Source organism: Cupressus sempervirens, chromosome 5 (genome assembly GCF_028749045.1).
Source record: "Cupressus sempervirens isolate cs-2001-9-10 chromosome 5, ASM2874904v1, whole genome shotgun sequence".
NCBI lineage: Eukaryota > Viridiplantae > Streptophyta > Pinopsida > Cupressales > Cupressaceae > Cupressus > Cupressus sempervirens.
Window position 1 is genome coordinate 671,144,835 of NC_143122.1, and position 18,029 is coordinate 671,162,863.

Consider the following 18,029-nt stretch of genomic DNA (forward strand, 5'->3'; position numbering starts at 1 on the left):
CTGATCCTACAGCACATACACAAGGTGCACTTCCACAAATTACAATAATTGATCATGGTAGATAGAAGGAGGAGGAAATAGTGAAAACCCCTAAAGAACAGGAGGCAATACAAACATTAATAGATTTGCCTACCTGAGGAACTCCTTCACACTAGCCATTGCAAATATCTGTACCAACATCTAGTACTACCAGAGTTGCAAGGGTACTTCATTATAGAGACCCTGGATTAGATGAGGAGATAGTCATACCAGGCTATGCCTCAAAAAAAAAAAACCATTGATCAAATCAATGAGGTGCAGGATGCACTGAATAGGAGGAAAAGATAGGAAATACTCAGGAAGGAGTATAAACAAAAGAAAACACTATATGAAATTAAGGACATCTTTATGGAAGCCTTCAATGTGCAATCACTAGATGAGTCAAAGCATATCACAGAGAAATTAACAGATATTGTTGACCAGGTGACAAATGAAGATCTAGAAACAAATGCAAAACTTATGGAATGGTCAAAAAGAAAATTTCAGGGGAAAGTGAATGAGAAAATATCAAGTCAAATTGCACTTTCACAAGTTGAATTGGCAAAACTTATTGACAAAGTGAAAAAGGTACTTGAGAATATATTCTCGTTGTACAAAAAGCTGTGTGATTTTTCATACTTCACACAAGAAACAACCCAAAAGATACTAAGCCTGGAAAGAAATTTAAACATTTCAAGCATGCAACTACCAAATGATCCAGCTCAAAGTGAGAAGCATTTTTCTCAATCACTTCACACTCACAAAGAAATAGTTGTATTAATAGCAGATGAGGCTAATATCAAGGCCAAATTAATAAAGCTCCAGTCCTCCATTACCCAACATTTAGAGATACTCCATAAAGAGCAAGTATATGCTGAAACTTTTCTCAAGAAAGACCCAAATATTTCTACATCAGATGGACTTATTCATCTTGCTACCAAGACTACCATCCAGCATAAGTCACTGAAAATTGCTTTAAACAATTGGGATGCAACTCTCAGGATGATTATGGAGGTAAACAACAAATTTTTGGCTAAATATGGTCTTAACCCTTAAACATTCTTTGACATAAGTTACAGAATAGGGGGAGATACAGATATAATAGGGGGAGATACAGATATTATGAGATGAATTAATGGGGGAGAAAAGATACAAAGGAGGAGCTTGATATACAGATAAGGCACAATCAAGTCAAGGGGAGTTACAAAATTTTTGAGCTATATATTGTAAGATTGTAAGTTACAAATTTTGATCAAGTTTTCTTTAAACTTTTTATATACCAATCAGATTAGTAAATGTACTTATAAGGTCAGTTAAGTGTTTTTTTCACTCATGTCAAAGGGGGAGATTGTTAACCTCATAATGGTTTTTGACACTTGAGTGCCAATAACACTTACCTACTCTGTATTAGAGCCGAGTACACCATGCATGCCGAGCCACAACAAATGCCGAGTTAGGAAAGACTTCAGGTGCCGAGTGTTAACAAGTGCCGAGCAACATAAGGTGCCAAGTGATACAGTTTTGTTAAGGTGCCGATCTATTCAAGAAACAACATGTGCCGAGTATCAGCAATACTTTAGGAGCCGAGTAACTCAGATTATCAACATAAGAGTTTTTAATTGCACAAACTATGATGCAAATAGTTTTTATAGCCGACATAAGGTAAATCTCGAAGGATTTAATGATGAGATCGAATCTTTTATTTTTCCTATGCAATCTGCATGCAACCAATAAGAAAAATGATGAAGGCATGCAACCAATAGAAGAAGTACAAATAATAAGCAAAAAATGAAGATTGAATATGGATCGTAGATCCATACCTAACCCTAAATCCTCAAATGTCTTTATAAGGAAGACAAAATTTCATTGTAAAAAAAAATTAGTGGACATACAAGGGTGCACAAGGAAATCTATTTTAAGAAGTGAGGGTTATCAAATAAAAAAGGATCAAGATCAAAGAAAGCGGAAAAGGTGCCTACATTTAGCAATCAAGGATTGTAATCTATTAGGTTCATTGTACCTAATACTCTTTAGCAATTGTATTAGAATGAAAATCCTATGGTGATAGGTTAGCTTAATAGCTATTTTTTAGATCGTTTAATTAGGTGATTAAATCCTTTAATAGGGTTACACTTCATGTAAAGTGTTTGAAAAGCCTCTAATTAGGTCACTATTAATACAGTGTAAAGCCTTTAACAGGGCAGACCATCAGAAGTGGTTGAACAATATTGCTGCAGTAATTTTTGTGGGTATCATCCCCACCCTAGTTTTACCTTCTTATTCTTGGAGGGTTTCTGGGTTACCAAATTCCATTGTTATGAGTTGTTGATGCATGTGTTTAGTTTCATGTTTACTTGATGTATTTACATGCATCCAATTTACTTTCAGTTAAAAAGTTTTATTGGCTAAAGTGTGATACTTCTGATTCACCCACCTGACCCCCCCCCCCCCCCCCCCCCCATAAGTATTCTTTCCATATTTGAATATTCCAACACCTCTTGTGGAATGAAACTTCTTTCATCATACAACTATTTGTATGAATAATTAATTAGGATTTAAAGTAATTTCATTTTACCATTTCAGACTCTAGAATTTTTATATCCCTCTAAAAATAGAGGCAATGTAAACCAATCAATGAAAACCTTTTCTTCTTGAATATGTTGCAGAATTTGTTCTTTCTTTATGGTAGCATAAGTCATAATAATTTTTTTAATTTTTATTTCCTTTACATGGTATTCGAGCATATTTAATTCTTGGGAAGTTGTATGAATTTTTTTGTGCAAAAATATAATAGCAATATGATGTTCCTCTTGTGTGAAATTCTAATTTTTAAGTAGATTGAAATCTAATTGAGAAGCACAATATTTTTTATTTTTATTTGGTAAAGAAATTGCTACAAAGATCTAGTATAGAGTTTTTCTTTTACTTACAAATTTTATTGTTGAAGACTGCAACCTGTTTTTTTCTCATTGGTAAAAGGCAAAATCTAGTTGATGAACTATATTGGTGTTTCCCATGAAAAAATGACAATGAAAATATGAGACCAAGCTTTGACAAAGCTATTTTTGTATTACACTAGGAAGGTGATAATATAAAAATATTGTAGATAAAATAGTTAAAGACAAAGATAAACTACATATATTATAGATGCATAAGGGTTTAAGACACGGTTTACAACAAAAGGAAATCTATGAAAGGCTAAAGGAGTAGATAGTATCAAGGAGATTAGTTGTTATTATTAGAAGAATATTTTAGTTCTCATTGAAAATATTTGTCAATGATACTGAAAATATCCTTTGTAGGTAACATCTATCTGGAATATGATGTGAACATCTATCACGGTATTGGAAAGTTTATTTATGGCTATGATTTGTTTAAAAAAAATTATGGCCTTCTAAAAGTATATTTGAATGGTAGTATATTTGAATGGTAGGAAATAGATGGTAGTAGAAATGCTTGATGCAAAAAGATTTAAGTTATAAGTTATATTAGATTTTTCAAATTTGTTTAGAAATTTCAAGATAATGAATGTGGAAGAATGTAGCTTTAGGAGGAAAGTATTGGTACTAAATGTATCAATAATTACAAAGTGAAATCTAAAATTGTAAACAAAATATGCCAAGATTCTTGGAGGAGAGTAAGCTAACTTTAATTATCTATTGCAATGGGAAAAAAAGGAAAAAGAGTGTTAAATGAAAATACAAATTTAATTTCTAAGATGGCTAATTTAGAAGAAGAATTAATAAAGGTGAAGAAATAATGTACAGCTTTAATTTGTGGGAAGAATTTTTTGCAAGAAGAATTGAAAAATTTAAGAAATGAAATGAGAGTATAAAAATTTACCTTTTCAAATCATATAAGTGTTTATATACATGCAAATAGAGAGCTAGACAAAAAATTGAAGTCATTTGATGGTGTTAAGAATAGAAATGAATAATTGTTGAAAGAAATCAAGAAATTAAAAGAAGAGAATGACCTGTTAAAAAATATAGTTAATCAATCACTTACAACAAGAAATAGATGTGTGAAAACAAAATTAGTCTCAAATGTTTCATGTAGAATAAAAGACATGGAATCATCCCTAGATATGTGTGATATTTCAGAATATGATAAGGAATATATATAACAAGGTCAATGTGTTAACCAATAATACCAGCAATAATAAGAATGTTGGTTGGAATATCAGAAAAAAAATGAGCTACAAAGGTAAAGGATTGGGGCAACATGAGCATAGAGTTAAAGAGCATATTGAGTTAACAATGATAACTAAGTATGAAGGAATAGGTTGTATGACATACAAAAGAAATAATGATATTGGTTTAGATTATTTTTTTAATGTAAACAATATACATAGTGTTCATTGTAACAAGAAAGGACACACAAAATATAAGACTTGGGATCTACATCAATGTAATCAAATTTTTTTTAAGAGTCATGATGAAAAGATATGTTGGAATAGAAAGTGTAACAATAATTGCATGGAAAAGTACATTAAAATGGATTTTGGATGGAGCTATGGATCAAGTTGATAGAAGATCATAGGTATGATCAAAGGTTTGTTTATCTAATAATGTTTGATTGTTAGAAGTAATAAAATCCTATCAAAGTCTACATTCATAAGGAGGATTACAAATAGTTTGAGAAAATCTATATAATTTTCTAGCAAGACTTCCAAGAAAAGTGAGATTTCACAAAGTAGAAATTCTTAGAGATAATTTTTCCATCATTGGAATAATTTTTTTTACAAGTTCTGAAGGGTTTTTCATAAGCCAAAAACAACTTATTTAGGTGAAAATTTTTAAAGGAATAAGAATTACATAGTTTGGGGAAATCCCAAATGGTTATGGTGAATCAGTAAAAAAGCCAAAGCATAATGACAAGAGGAATAAACTTTTTGAAGTGACTATGATAAGGGGAACCAAAATTTAAATGGGTACCTAAGAAGGATTGTTGTTAGGAACCATCTTGAATTTCTTATTGTAAGAATTTCTACCACATAAAGAGTCTTAGTTTCAATTGAACTGTAGTATGTGTTGAACATTCCTTAATGTAGGTAAAATAGCAAGCCACAACTTCTTGTGGACTAGAAATTCTATCATCATGCAACCATCCATACGATAAATAATTAGGATAGAAAATAATTTGATTTTACCATTTCAGATTCTAGAAGTTGTAAGTGCTCTATATAAATAAAGACAATGCAATTGCTCAAACCAATCAATGAAAATATTTTCTTCTCCAATCCATTATAGAAATTGTTCTTTGTTGATGTTGATATTATTCATATTCTTTTCTTTTTATTTCCTCAATAGTTAGGTACTCAATACCAAAACCTAAGAGGATTCTTATCTTTTCCTTTGTTGAATCTTTCAACATTATTTTTTAAAAATATTTTATAGAAATATTGAGATCTCAAAGTTTTCCAAAAGAAAGGAAATTAAAAAACTTTCCACAATGGTAAAACAAAACTTAATTTTCCTAATTCGTAATTTTACATCATTGAAATTAAAAACTAAATTTAGAAGAATAAGTTTGTTTACATCATCAAAAAATCATAAATGAGAGAAGATCTTACAATATTTTTGTGGAGAAAATAAATTTTAGGTTAGTCCAAAAATTATCAAAAAATATAAATATCATTTAGTATTTTTTAATCCACACTTTTCAAAATAAACAAATAAATAGAAAGTGCAAGTGAAAACATAAATCTTGCCTCTATAATATGGACTAACAAACATCCTTATTTTAAAAATCAAGGAAAATGTTGAGCTAAAATAATAGTGGTCATATAATTTCTTTTAGGTCATTTCTAACTTTAATTAGAACTCTATATTAATGAAAATTACAAAGATTAACATAATAGATATACTTGAAAAATATAACAAGAAAAATCATTAGATAAATGTTTAATGTCAATTCAATAAATCTAATTACATTTATCACATCATATGTTATATGAAACATATCTACACAACTCTCTTAAACACAATCTAATGCACAAATCAATAGTTATTAGTAAATTGTAAAAATAAGACAATTACCATGTGGAAGTCATTATAGATCCTGTAACGATTAAAACAAAGAATATAGTAGATTCCTATGTAGAGAATTCTCAAAACAGCTATTTCAGCAATTCTCACGTTTCTATGTATTATCATACGATTTTATTTATTTGAATTTTTAAATGAACAGAACGTTCTATTCATATTTAAAATCACATAATTGAAAAATACAGAAGAAATACTATGTCATTTTTTAATCCTATTAGTATACTGGCATCTAGAAATTCTTCGGTTGGTAACCTTAATGAAATTCTTCAATAGATAGCTAACAAATTCTTCAATAGACAACGTCGGCGTGCTATGGATATGATCAGAATCAAATTCCACCGGGAGGTTAATTTGGGGTGGCGAGCGACACGATATGGAGCAACGGGGCCGCTTGCGGAAGACACTACCGAATCAGGTGCACCGGTGCAACCAATCAGGGCGTTCCCATGCCATGCAAGAGTGGATCCATCATCGTAAAGATTGTTGATCATTGACCCGCTGGATGTCGCGGCACCTTCGATTTGTCTCAGCAGGCCTTCGCCGATATTGCCGATCCTAAATCTGGCAAAGTTTACATCGACTATCAACAGTAAGTTGGACCTTGATTTCATCATTTTCTTTTTTCCCAGCTATTTGGAATTTATAGGTTGACTGAGTTATTCTTCCTCTAATTTTCAGGGCTTGAGCGTGGTCAGCAACTAAATTAGTACTATAAATAAATCCCACATCAGCATTAGTGGGAATAGTAACTGATTCCACTTTTTATTTTATTTTCTCATGTTTATTTTAAGAATACCAATTAATTATTTAGATTATAATTCATAATTGTTTAGTAATGTAGTATGATAAAAGTAATTAATCATATTTACCATCAATCTCTACTTAATGTCTATCCATTCTTATGTATTCTTTGTGATAAATTATTATTATTTATGATGTTCATAGACTCAAACCCAAGACTTTCCAAATAAGAGGCTCACAATTTACCATTGTGTTGTAGCCTCTTGACTTTGATTTGGTGTAATTTATTATAATGTATGGTTCATTTTTTATTTTAATTATTTAATAGTCTTAATGCTTATAAGATATAAAATAGGACCTATATAGGTGTTAAATTAATAATTGTAACATAGAAATTGATATTATAGAAATAGCTTGAGCGTTATATCAAACATAGCATCATCATTTAATTTATTTTTGTATTGAATTTTATTTATGTTTATGGTAAACTGACATTATTGGTAAACACTAGAATATTTCAACAATACTTCATTAATCTCATTTAAAAAATAATAATAATTAGTTTATTTTAGTCATTAGTTCCTAAAATTATATTTTATTGTAGATATGATAGATATTTAATGTTATGCAAAAAGAATTATACAATGCATTAGAAAATGTGAGAACAATTACATCTAATTATTTTTATTATTATCTAGTTATCAATTACATCAATAATATCTTTAATGTTATCTAACTATTTTCAATGTTACATAGTAGTGAAATATAATTAAAAATATAGGTGTATATATGTATGTGTTACATCCCAATTTTTTCCCTAAAATTTTTAAGCTAAATATAGCTGTTGAACAAAAATAATTTTTCATCATCAAGTGAAATTAGTTCATAATAGTTGTTGTTTTATCATGGTAGTTATAGCCATTGTTTTATTTATTCATGTTCATGTGAAATTGAAGTAGTTATCTTTAGCCATTGCATCGATCTAAATATCAAATAAAATTGAGTTGGTTAAATCTAGCCGTTGTGTTCGTGTGAAATGAAGATAGTTAAATTTAGTTGTTGTACATTTATGATGAATCAATTTGTATTTATGGTGAAATTTCCTAATGATTTTATCTAACAAATTATGAATCATGATTTGATGTTTTGGCGAGAAAGTTGTTTTAAATGTTGCAAGATGAAGACTGGAGAAAGACAGGAAGCATTACAAAATGAGGTCATCAGAATGGGATGATCATAAGATTTAGTCATCAAGAATAATAGGTTTGACCTAAAAATTGCCTTGGCTAGGTCATCAGGACTTGACAATAAATTTCGTGGTGGAACCACATGAGCTAAAAATTTAAAAAAAATATAAATAATAAAATAAGAAAAGTTATCACCCTTATTAAATTTATCAATTAATAATATCACTTAATATTATTTTTACTCTTTTGATTAAGTTCATAAATAAATAAATACAAAGTGGCACCATTACATTAGAAATTATTAATCCAAATGATGCCACCTTGCATATATGTACTTATAAATTTAATCAAATTATATAATAATATAAAATGATATTATTAAACAAACTCTTCATCTTTCTTTTTTTCTTTCTTTTTACCTCTTTCCTTTCATTCTTTCAAAGATGATCGAAATCAAAGAATTTGAACATAATTCTTCTAATGGCTGGAAGCCATAAAGACAATTTTGAATCCTTAAATACGTTGGGTCTTGTTGTATTTTGAGACATTGATATCCGCCCTTCCATCTATTTCTGCAAAAACCTTCTCTTAATTACCTTGCTTAGTTATGGTGAACACAACAACTAAATCATTACATTTTTCCCTTTTCCATTGTAAATCAATTTCTATGAAGATCTAAAAGAGGGATCCAAGTTCAAGATATAGTAAATTGACCGAAGAACCTTGAGTCAAGTAAGGTGGCATTTATTTTAAAATCTTTCTGCATATCTCATACGTAATTCTTAACTTTCTGAGTTGGCTTGATCATAGTCACAAGTTCTTCTTGATAGTATTAATCATGTTGTCTTCCTATAATTTGAATACTCATTTATGCCCTTAAGACTGTATTTTTGTCTACTATATAAAATTGTTTTTAGAAAAGTTGACTGTGAAGTAATACAATATGTAGTACTCTTTATTACTTTCTAGTAGTAACCATTTTCCACAATTATGAATTTTTATAAGATTATCATATCATAATACTGTACTTGTTAAACATGCAGATTTTCTTGAAAATGTTTTCTTCAGCTACATATGTTTAAGAATAAGGAACAATATACAAATCTGATTACCAAGGAAATACAAAGGTTGTAGAGCCATAATCTTGTGAATAAGTACATGTTATACTAATAAAGGTTAATTGTTTAGGCACCAAAGATACACCAACATGATAGCTTGTTAATGGTGTGGAGGTGTAAATGAACTTGTTAAAAGGAAAACAAGAAAATAAATCAGTAACCATTACTATATAGATAAATCTAAAAGCTCATGCAATTTCACTTTTGAAATTAGTTGTCAAGCTGAGTGGTGGAGATCGGGTTTTAAACCCATTTGAAAATCCTTGGCCAAGGTGGTATTTAGGTAGACTTGCCACAAAAAACTAATTGTGTTATTGTCCTGATGCTTCAGTTATTCTTTCAAATAATTGTTGCGACCTCAACCCACATGAATACTCTGATGACTAGATTAGTGAATCTCCCAAGCCTGGCTTTGGGGTAGGGAGGGCCATTCTATTAACTTAGAACTTGTGGGGATAAGTAAAAAGGTCCATGGTTGGGAGGTTAACCCTATGATAATGCTTCTCCTCTCACCAAAGTCAGAGCTTGGACAACCAATTTGAAAAGTCTCTCACTAGATTAGTATGTTCTATTTAAACTTTAAAGATACTATTTTTCCTTTTCAGCTGTAAGTTTCTTTTACGGAAAAGTTAGTTGTTATCTTAAAAATCTAGTTAGTTAATCATGAGCATATGAATTACAATATTCATTTCATTTCAATAATTAGTTTAGATTTTATTTTCAGTTGATTATGTCAATTAATAGTTTATGATAAACTTGTCCAAAAAAGAAAAGCAATGCAGACTTAAATTTTAGTTAAGATGTTTTATTTTGAAATCTATTTCATGTGAAAATGAAATACAATATAGTCATCTTAGTGATGTAGAAAATCATGTTGTTACAGTATGTATGTACACACACACACACACACATGTATACATATATGCATATATGCATATATATCTGTATGTGTGTGTGTGTGTGTGTGAATATGTATACATATAGATATATATATATCTATATGTGTGTGTGTGTGTGTGTATAAGTGTGTATATATATAAATAAATACACACATGCACACACACATATATATACATATATATGTATGTACATATTAAAATGTAAATATATATGTATATATACATACATACATACTGGTGTAGGAGCACCCTAACCATCTCCATTAAATTTTGGATCATAGTTGTAATGCCTCGCCTAGAGATCCTTAAAACAAGGATGAAATACAAGCCGAGATTTTTTTATTTTAAAACAAGTATGAGTGCACTTGACAATCTCATACATGGATCAAAAAGATTGCAATGGAAGACTTAACCACCATCTCGGCAACCAATGAATCCCCAAATGCCACTACTAACCAAAATGATTGATGATGGAAGACGCACAACTAAATTTGAATCGAAATAATTCGAATGCAAAACACAATGCCAAGGATTTGAAGAACACCTAAGAGGGTACCTCAAACGATTCCCAAAAAGTTTGGATCAAACTGAAAAGTGTTTTTTGCCTACCCAAATAGGTTTTTGCAATACTTAGGTGATACTTTAAATTAGAATTGGGTGATACTTTCCAGTATCGTGCAGAATTTCTCAAGAAGCAAGGCAACACTTTTAGGGTTTTGGTGACACTCCTCAAAAGGGCATGCCATACTTTACAAATATTGTACGACACTTCTCTAATGGGGATGTCATACTCAAAAGTATCGCATGACATTACTCTAAGAGGTGTGCGATACAATCAGGGAACACACAAAAAAATTGTAGTGAGCATGTGACACAATATTGTATCGCCCCATGCTGACACATGGTCACCCAAGAAATGTAAGAAAATGCATAAGGATGAATAATAGGTTTAAAGTAAGTTCAGAACCTCCACACCGGGGAGTACCAGGTCCACAATTTGAGGCATAAACACTTGAACACAATACTAAAAGATGGAAGCACAATCTAACCATCTAACAATCACTGAAGGGAAAATTATAGAAGGAAACATCGTAGTGTACATAAACAACATCACAATAACTAAAATAACACCACAATGTACAGTACAACCAAACTAAGTACACGGTTCCTCCCAACCATAATAGCATCATAAGACCATTGTGGGCCCTAGTCATCCCCTGTGCGTAACATCCTAAGCTACCAAATAGATCATTGGTACTATCATATAAGGATGTCACTACTAAAACATGCTACAACATAAGCATAAGGGAATCTAACATGCTAGAAGTAAAGTATAAGATAATCCTACAAAGTAGATAACATCATCTATCATATGCTAATCAACATAACAAGGAAATGCATCAAAACTGACATCATTTAAACATGATATACAAGAATTCCAATGAAAGCATAAATCAAAGTAAAACATACTCCAGATCCCGAAGTACTAATTGAAAACATCCAACAACAATCATAGTAGGAAAATTGATTGTCTCCATACATCGATCCCTAGTAGTGGTGAAGGTAGTTGCACCTCCCAACCACGTGGAACCTATAGGTCCACTCCCACAGTGTTGATGGAGATAATGATCCAACCATAAGCACACACAAAGCACAACATCCATAGCTAATACTCATGCTAGATAGTAAAATGACTAAAACCAAGAACATAGACAATGCATAAACTACAAGTCTTGGTCAGATGACTCAATGGGCTACTAAGGCTGACATCATGGAGAGTTGCTTGGCATTGACAAGCCCAACCCAATTTGGTAGCAACTCTTCCCAATAAAAGGCACATAATCTAGTTTTAATTATCTTAAATTTATTACCACCTAGTATTTTAATTTAGTTATCACTTATATAAAAATTCCTCTACCAAGCAAGAAATGGACACCAAGCTGCAAGATAAAATCCCCTCCATATGCCACCCTACCATACCCATGCTCATCCAATGATGAGTTCCCACAGGCATGCATATTCCCAACCCAACCCCAATGATCATAACTTTCAGAAGTACCATGAAAGATTAGGACTTGCAAGTCACTCAACAAGTGCACGCACACGTACTCGTGTGTGGTGCACCACCATCACGATGATCATAACACAAGGTCTGGATGAGAACATAAGGTAGAAATACACTCAACCAAAAATATGCTTGAGAGGAAAGATATGACATGCATCCCAATGCAACATAAAAATACAATAAAGGTCTGACTGAAATCAAAATAGATAATCTAGGTTCATGACCAAACTCATTCCAAGAAAGCCTAAGAAAACAGGGTGGCACACAAAACAAGGTAAAAAATCCAAAAATTAGAAAGCTTCTAAATTAGCACCAATTTGGTCTTTGGATACAAAAACTTGAAAATCCAAAGATATTTAAGTTTGAACACCATATGCAAAAATGGCCAACATAATAGCTCGAAACCCCAAAACCCCATCCCAAAAATTTGGAAAATATTCATTCCTAACCAACCGGGTAGACCTAGAAAATAGAAGTAGAGGGGAGCACTAGTTGTCAGCCTCCTAAAAAATGGATACCAAAAATAAAAGTTGAAATTAAGCAGAAATAGTATAAGAAGAAGGCCCTACCTAATAGAAAAAGGGGTAAAAACTGAAAACAACTTGATGAAATAAATAACCTATTGAATATGTCGAAAGTGACAAAAAAGAATGGTCTCCCTGAGTCAGATCCAATGAGACTAATCTCACAAAAATCTCATGCTCATAGCTCCTAGAATGAACAGAAATCATATCCTTTAGAAGAGGATTTCAGAAGCTCTCCAAATTATAAAATCCAAAATAGAAAAATTGAGGAATTAAATTCCTCTTTCAATACTTATTCACTTTTTGAGTGAAAAGTCGATTAGGGAAAATAGCCATTTAGACTAGCTAGACTCCGAATCTACCAAAATGAAAATAGGTTATTCCTCATAATAGAAATTCACCTAAGGCAAAGCTCCCAAAAATTAAATCTAAGAAAATTTAAAGCCTGAAAGCCCAAAATCACAAAAAATCACTTAATACTTTCACAACAAAGTGAACCTCTAAATTCACAGACATGCTCACTGGTCTAATCACATAATGTAGATGAGTTTAGATTTAATAATCATCAAAAGGTTTTAATTTACATTAACCATATAGGGATGATATTGGTAAAATATAAATAGCTGAATCACTAATTCCATAGGCCACTGCCAAAGATATAAATCATGTGCACTAAAACACACAATCAAGTGCAATTGCAAATATTATCATAGTTGAAGCAATTAATGCATTTAACTACCTTATTAACTCTATTTACATCACTCACATTGGCATAAAGCATAAAGAACAAGAATGAACTAAATAACCATAGCATAAAAATCCATCTCATAACCTGATTAGAAAATATGTCCAATAAACCATATAACCAAATATCATAATAGATCTACTATCATCTCAAAATAGCATCAAGAAGAAAATATGATAAATTGAACAGTATAGTAGTATAGAATCTATGGTACTAAATGAAAGTTTAACATTTGACCCTCATGTCATCTCAAGGCACAAATAACAATAAGAGTATCAAGTATCTCTTGAATCAAAATAGGCAAGGTATAGATTGCAAACACAAGAGGCACTAGAATAGGTAGTATGTTTTGAGTCATGATAGGTTAGTAAAATAGTTATTTCAATTCATGTAATTATGTGTTCAATCAAGGTCATGTAAACAAAGTTTAAGGATTAGTCAATGTTATTCAATGATAGTAAAAGGCCCTGAGGGATATTAAAATGTCATGCAAGGTCACAATGAATTAAATGTGTAATTTTAAAGCCTTTTGGACTTAGCAAAAGAGGCATATTGTCAAAAATGTTGTAAGAAATGTAGAGTTGTCAAAAATGTTGTTGTCAACATTTTTGCAAAATGACTATTTTTGGAAGATGGAAGGCAAACCATCCTGTATGAACTCTTTGGGGAGTTAAAAGGTCATTCTAATACAAAAATAAGGGAATCTCATGTAGATGGGGGAGAGAATAGAATTTAGAGAAGAAAAAGGGTATGGTGTGGTGTTTTGAATAATATAATCAGTTTCTTTTTTGAAATTTGTTGGTATATTTGGTATTTGAATGCAGTCTTGGTACTTTCTCCCTTACCTCATGGATGTGATAGTTTTAAAGTGTTCTACCTAGTTGAATGAAGTCTAGAATCCATGGTAATGCTAAATGTGTGCCTAACCTCATTGGTTTATTGTCTAGATCTCTTTACCCACTGGTTAGATAGTAAACTAAATGTACTTTCAAGGTGAAGTACCATAGTGGTTATGTATTCTCATTGTATGGAGTTAGGGAAGATTTAAAGGTGCTTTTTTTGTTGTTTGAGATTTCCATATTGTAGATTTAAACCATAACCCTTCTCCTTATAATAGAGTTGGCTGAGAATCTATAAGGTACCTACTAATGGATGAAGAATACAAGGGATCAACACTCAAGAAATGTGACAAAGGCTAGTGTATAATTTGCATGGATGTTTGGAGGATTGAATCCATTTATGGGATGTTGAAGAATCCATTGGAAGAGTTAGGTAGGCAATATAATGGAGATTGGAGGATAGTTACTATAAACAACAATGAAACCCTCATTGATGCAAGGATTTGAAGGATCGGTTATCTCCTCAATGTGTAGGACCCCAAAATTTGGAAGTTTGAAAGATCCTGATAAGATAAATGTGTAGTAAAATTTATTTATTCAAGTGCTTTGATGGTTTTGTGAGTTTGTAGCTTGAGTTTGTCCTTTAGACCTATTAGCCTTAAATAGGGTCTCCAAATTGAATGCCTTGATGAATAGTTGAAATCCAAAGACTTTAAAGTTTAGTAGAGCTTACTAGTTGGTATCAGAATCCTCCTTTAGTTTCAATGGTTTTTTTGAAAGATTTTGATTTCTTTCCTAAAAACCCCAAGTTAGGGCTACAAGGAAGAGCACTTATTCGGTTAGTTTGTTAGGTTGGTGTTTGGAGCCCACTAAGGTGTATTAAACCTTATGAATGTTTGAAATAACATTGTTTGTGATTAGTTAAGCCCTTGGAAGCATTTGGGGTGTGGAGTTTGTGAAAGGTCCTAGAGAGTGTAAGGGAGTGGAAGTGTTGTGTGGCAAGAGGGGTAGTTGTTTGTGTTTGTGAAGATATAGGTAGAGATAATAGGAAGAGGTGAGTGTGGCATGAAGAAAAGAAAAACTACCTGATCTCTAGCCTTGTCAGATTCCTAAGGGACTAATTGTGATATGCATGGTAAAGCTTGGAAGAGTTTGTAAGAAGAACATGTTTAACATGTCCCTACTTGTATCACATACATACATTTGTGTCTATATATACATACATACATACATAAATACATAAATATGTATGTATGTATATATAGACACACACACACACACACACACACACACACACGGGTGTGTGTGTGTGTGTGTGTGTGTGTGTGTGTGTGTGTGTGTGTGTGTGTGTATTGTTGGAATTATAGATGGAGTAATTGAGAGGGGGGATGAATCAATTACCACAAAAAAAAATCCACAAATCCCTTAGATGTCTTATAAAACTAGTTACTGCTATCACTCAGTAAACATACAGAAAAATGCTGAAACTTAGTAGATGCAGTGTATGTTATCTTTAATAGAACTTAAACATTCATAGTGATTAACATGCAACCGTAAATTAAAAAAATGAACACATGAGACACTAGATTTAATGTGGAAACCCAATATGGGAGAAACCACCAAGTAACTAGCTATTGATTTTCACTCTTCTGAAGTGAGCCCTATTAGGAGCCAACCCTGTTAAAGGTTATAAAACACATTGTTAGGTGTGACCTTGTTAGAGGATTTAATCACCCTATTAGGAGTGGCCTTGCTAGAGGACTTTAGAATAATTCAATAGAACTGTCACCTTGTTAGAGGATTTACAAATGGTTGTTAAACCAACTCTGTTAAGAGATTTAGGAATTACCTCTACAATGGTGAGAAAGTAACAATGAATTGACCTGAATGAGATGCAACTAAATTACTGATACAGACTTCACTAGATCCTCTTTGATCGAATACAACTTTGTTGCTCCACAATGATATCTAACCATCCTTCAAAATTTTCACACTTTCCTCTTCACACAATCAATACACTTGCATACTCGCTCATTACTCTTTAGAATTCTCAACTTGACCTTTTATTTATACCTTACAAATTGTCAAGTTGGCTTATTTACAAGTTACAATTACCAATAATCATTACCTTAGTTAGCTACAATTATTACATAAAATAATTAAACTTTATATCCCAAAATAATGAAATCCTTTATTGACTGACCCTACTCAATAAACATTGATCCTGAATTGATTTCTAGTGTTAACCAACTAAAGCTTAGTGAACACTACAAACTCTAAAAAATCCTCTAGTGACCGAGTGAATTCAGTAAACACTAACTTTCCTTTGTTAACCTTGTGAGCTCCGTTACCACTAACTTCTACCGCAAAATCCTTTGAGGCCCAAGTGAGGTCAGTAGAAACTGTTTCCATAGAGTAATTTCTAGGAATGCCTTGTAGACTCTGGAATTTTCTTTGCTAACCAATTGAGCTTAGTAGAATTTGTCTTCCAACTAATATTACATTTGTGTAACATCAAAGACAACACACAATTTAACAATTGTATCCAACAATCTCCCACTTTAGCATTGATGACAACACAACATGTCATAGCACAATGAAATTTGAAAGCAAGTCTTTTCCTAATACAACATTCTCCCTCTTAGATTTTATGCCACAAACTTCTCTAATGCAGTAATCTCCCTTTGTGAAGGAATTGCATAGCTTCTTTTCAAAATAGCAAACTCTCCACAAACAAACTCAAATTTTAGAAGGTTATGATAGTAAACTCTCCCTCTTTGACAACACATGCCAAAGACAACACATTCCAAATGAGTAACAATGTACCTTGAGTACTGATTCATATGCAATGTTTCCATGACTATGTTACATCAATTGATAGATCTTCAGCTTGGTTCCTATTCATGCATCACTAAAACTTTATTTTAGTGAGCTTCAAATAGGGAGATGACCCCTAGCTTACCTCTTAGATACAAGAATGCATCCTTAGGTAATGGCATGGTGAATATGTCAAAAATTTATTCTTTTGTATGGACATATTTAAATCTTATTTCCTTATCCTACACCAATTCTCTGACAAAGTGATACTTTATAGCAATGTGCTTGGTTTTGGAATGCATTACTAGATTCTTTGATATGTTGATTGTACTAGTATTATCACAAAACATAACTTGTTCTTTGATTTCAACTATCATGCCTTCCAACAATTGTTTGAACCAAGCAATATTAGAATAGTTTACTACTACTGCAACATACTCCGCTTCAGCTATAGATTGGGATGTACAATTTTTCTTTTTACTTGTCCAAGATACCAACCTCTTTCCAAGAAAGAATGCTCCACCACTTGTACTCTTTCTATCATCAATGTTTCCTACCCAATCAAAATTAGTAAACACATTCAAGTCCAAGTTTCCTCATAGTTTGTACCACAATCCATAATCTTCAATGGCTTTCAAGTATCTCAAGATCCTTTTGATTTCCATGATGTTATTTTCTCTAGGTTTTGCTAAAAATCTTGCTACTATACCAACTGCAAGAGCAATATTGGGCCTTGTATGAATGACATACTACAATTTTCCAATCATTGATCTATATAAGGTCTGATCTACCTCTTTTGATTCATCATCCTTGGTAAGCTTTAATCTAGTACACATGGTAGTTCCAACTAGTTTTGAATCTTCAATATCAAACTTCTTTAGTATCTCCTTGATGTACTTAGTAGTGTAGATACCATTCTTGCTTTGCTGAATTTGAAGACCAACAAAGAATTTGATCTCACCAAACATAGACATTTCAAATTCTTTATTTATTTTCTCTAAAAATTCTTTGCATAGATCATCATTC

At 31.8% G+C, this 18,029-nt stretch overlaps 1 pseudogene; it reads left to right on the forward strand.

Annotated features, from left to right (window-relative positions):
- The first annotated feature begins 3,736 nt into the window (after positions 1-3,736).
- Positions 3,737-6,661, forward strand: LOC149557724 (EG45-like domain containing protein pseudogene; annotated as a pseudogene).
- The last annotated feature ends 11,368 nt before the right edge of the window (positions 6,662-18,029 follow it).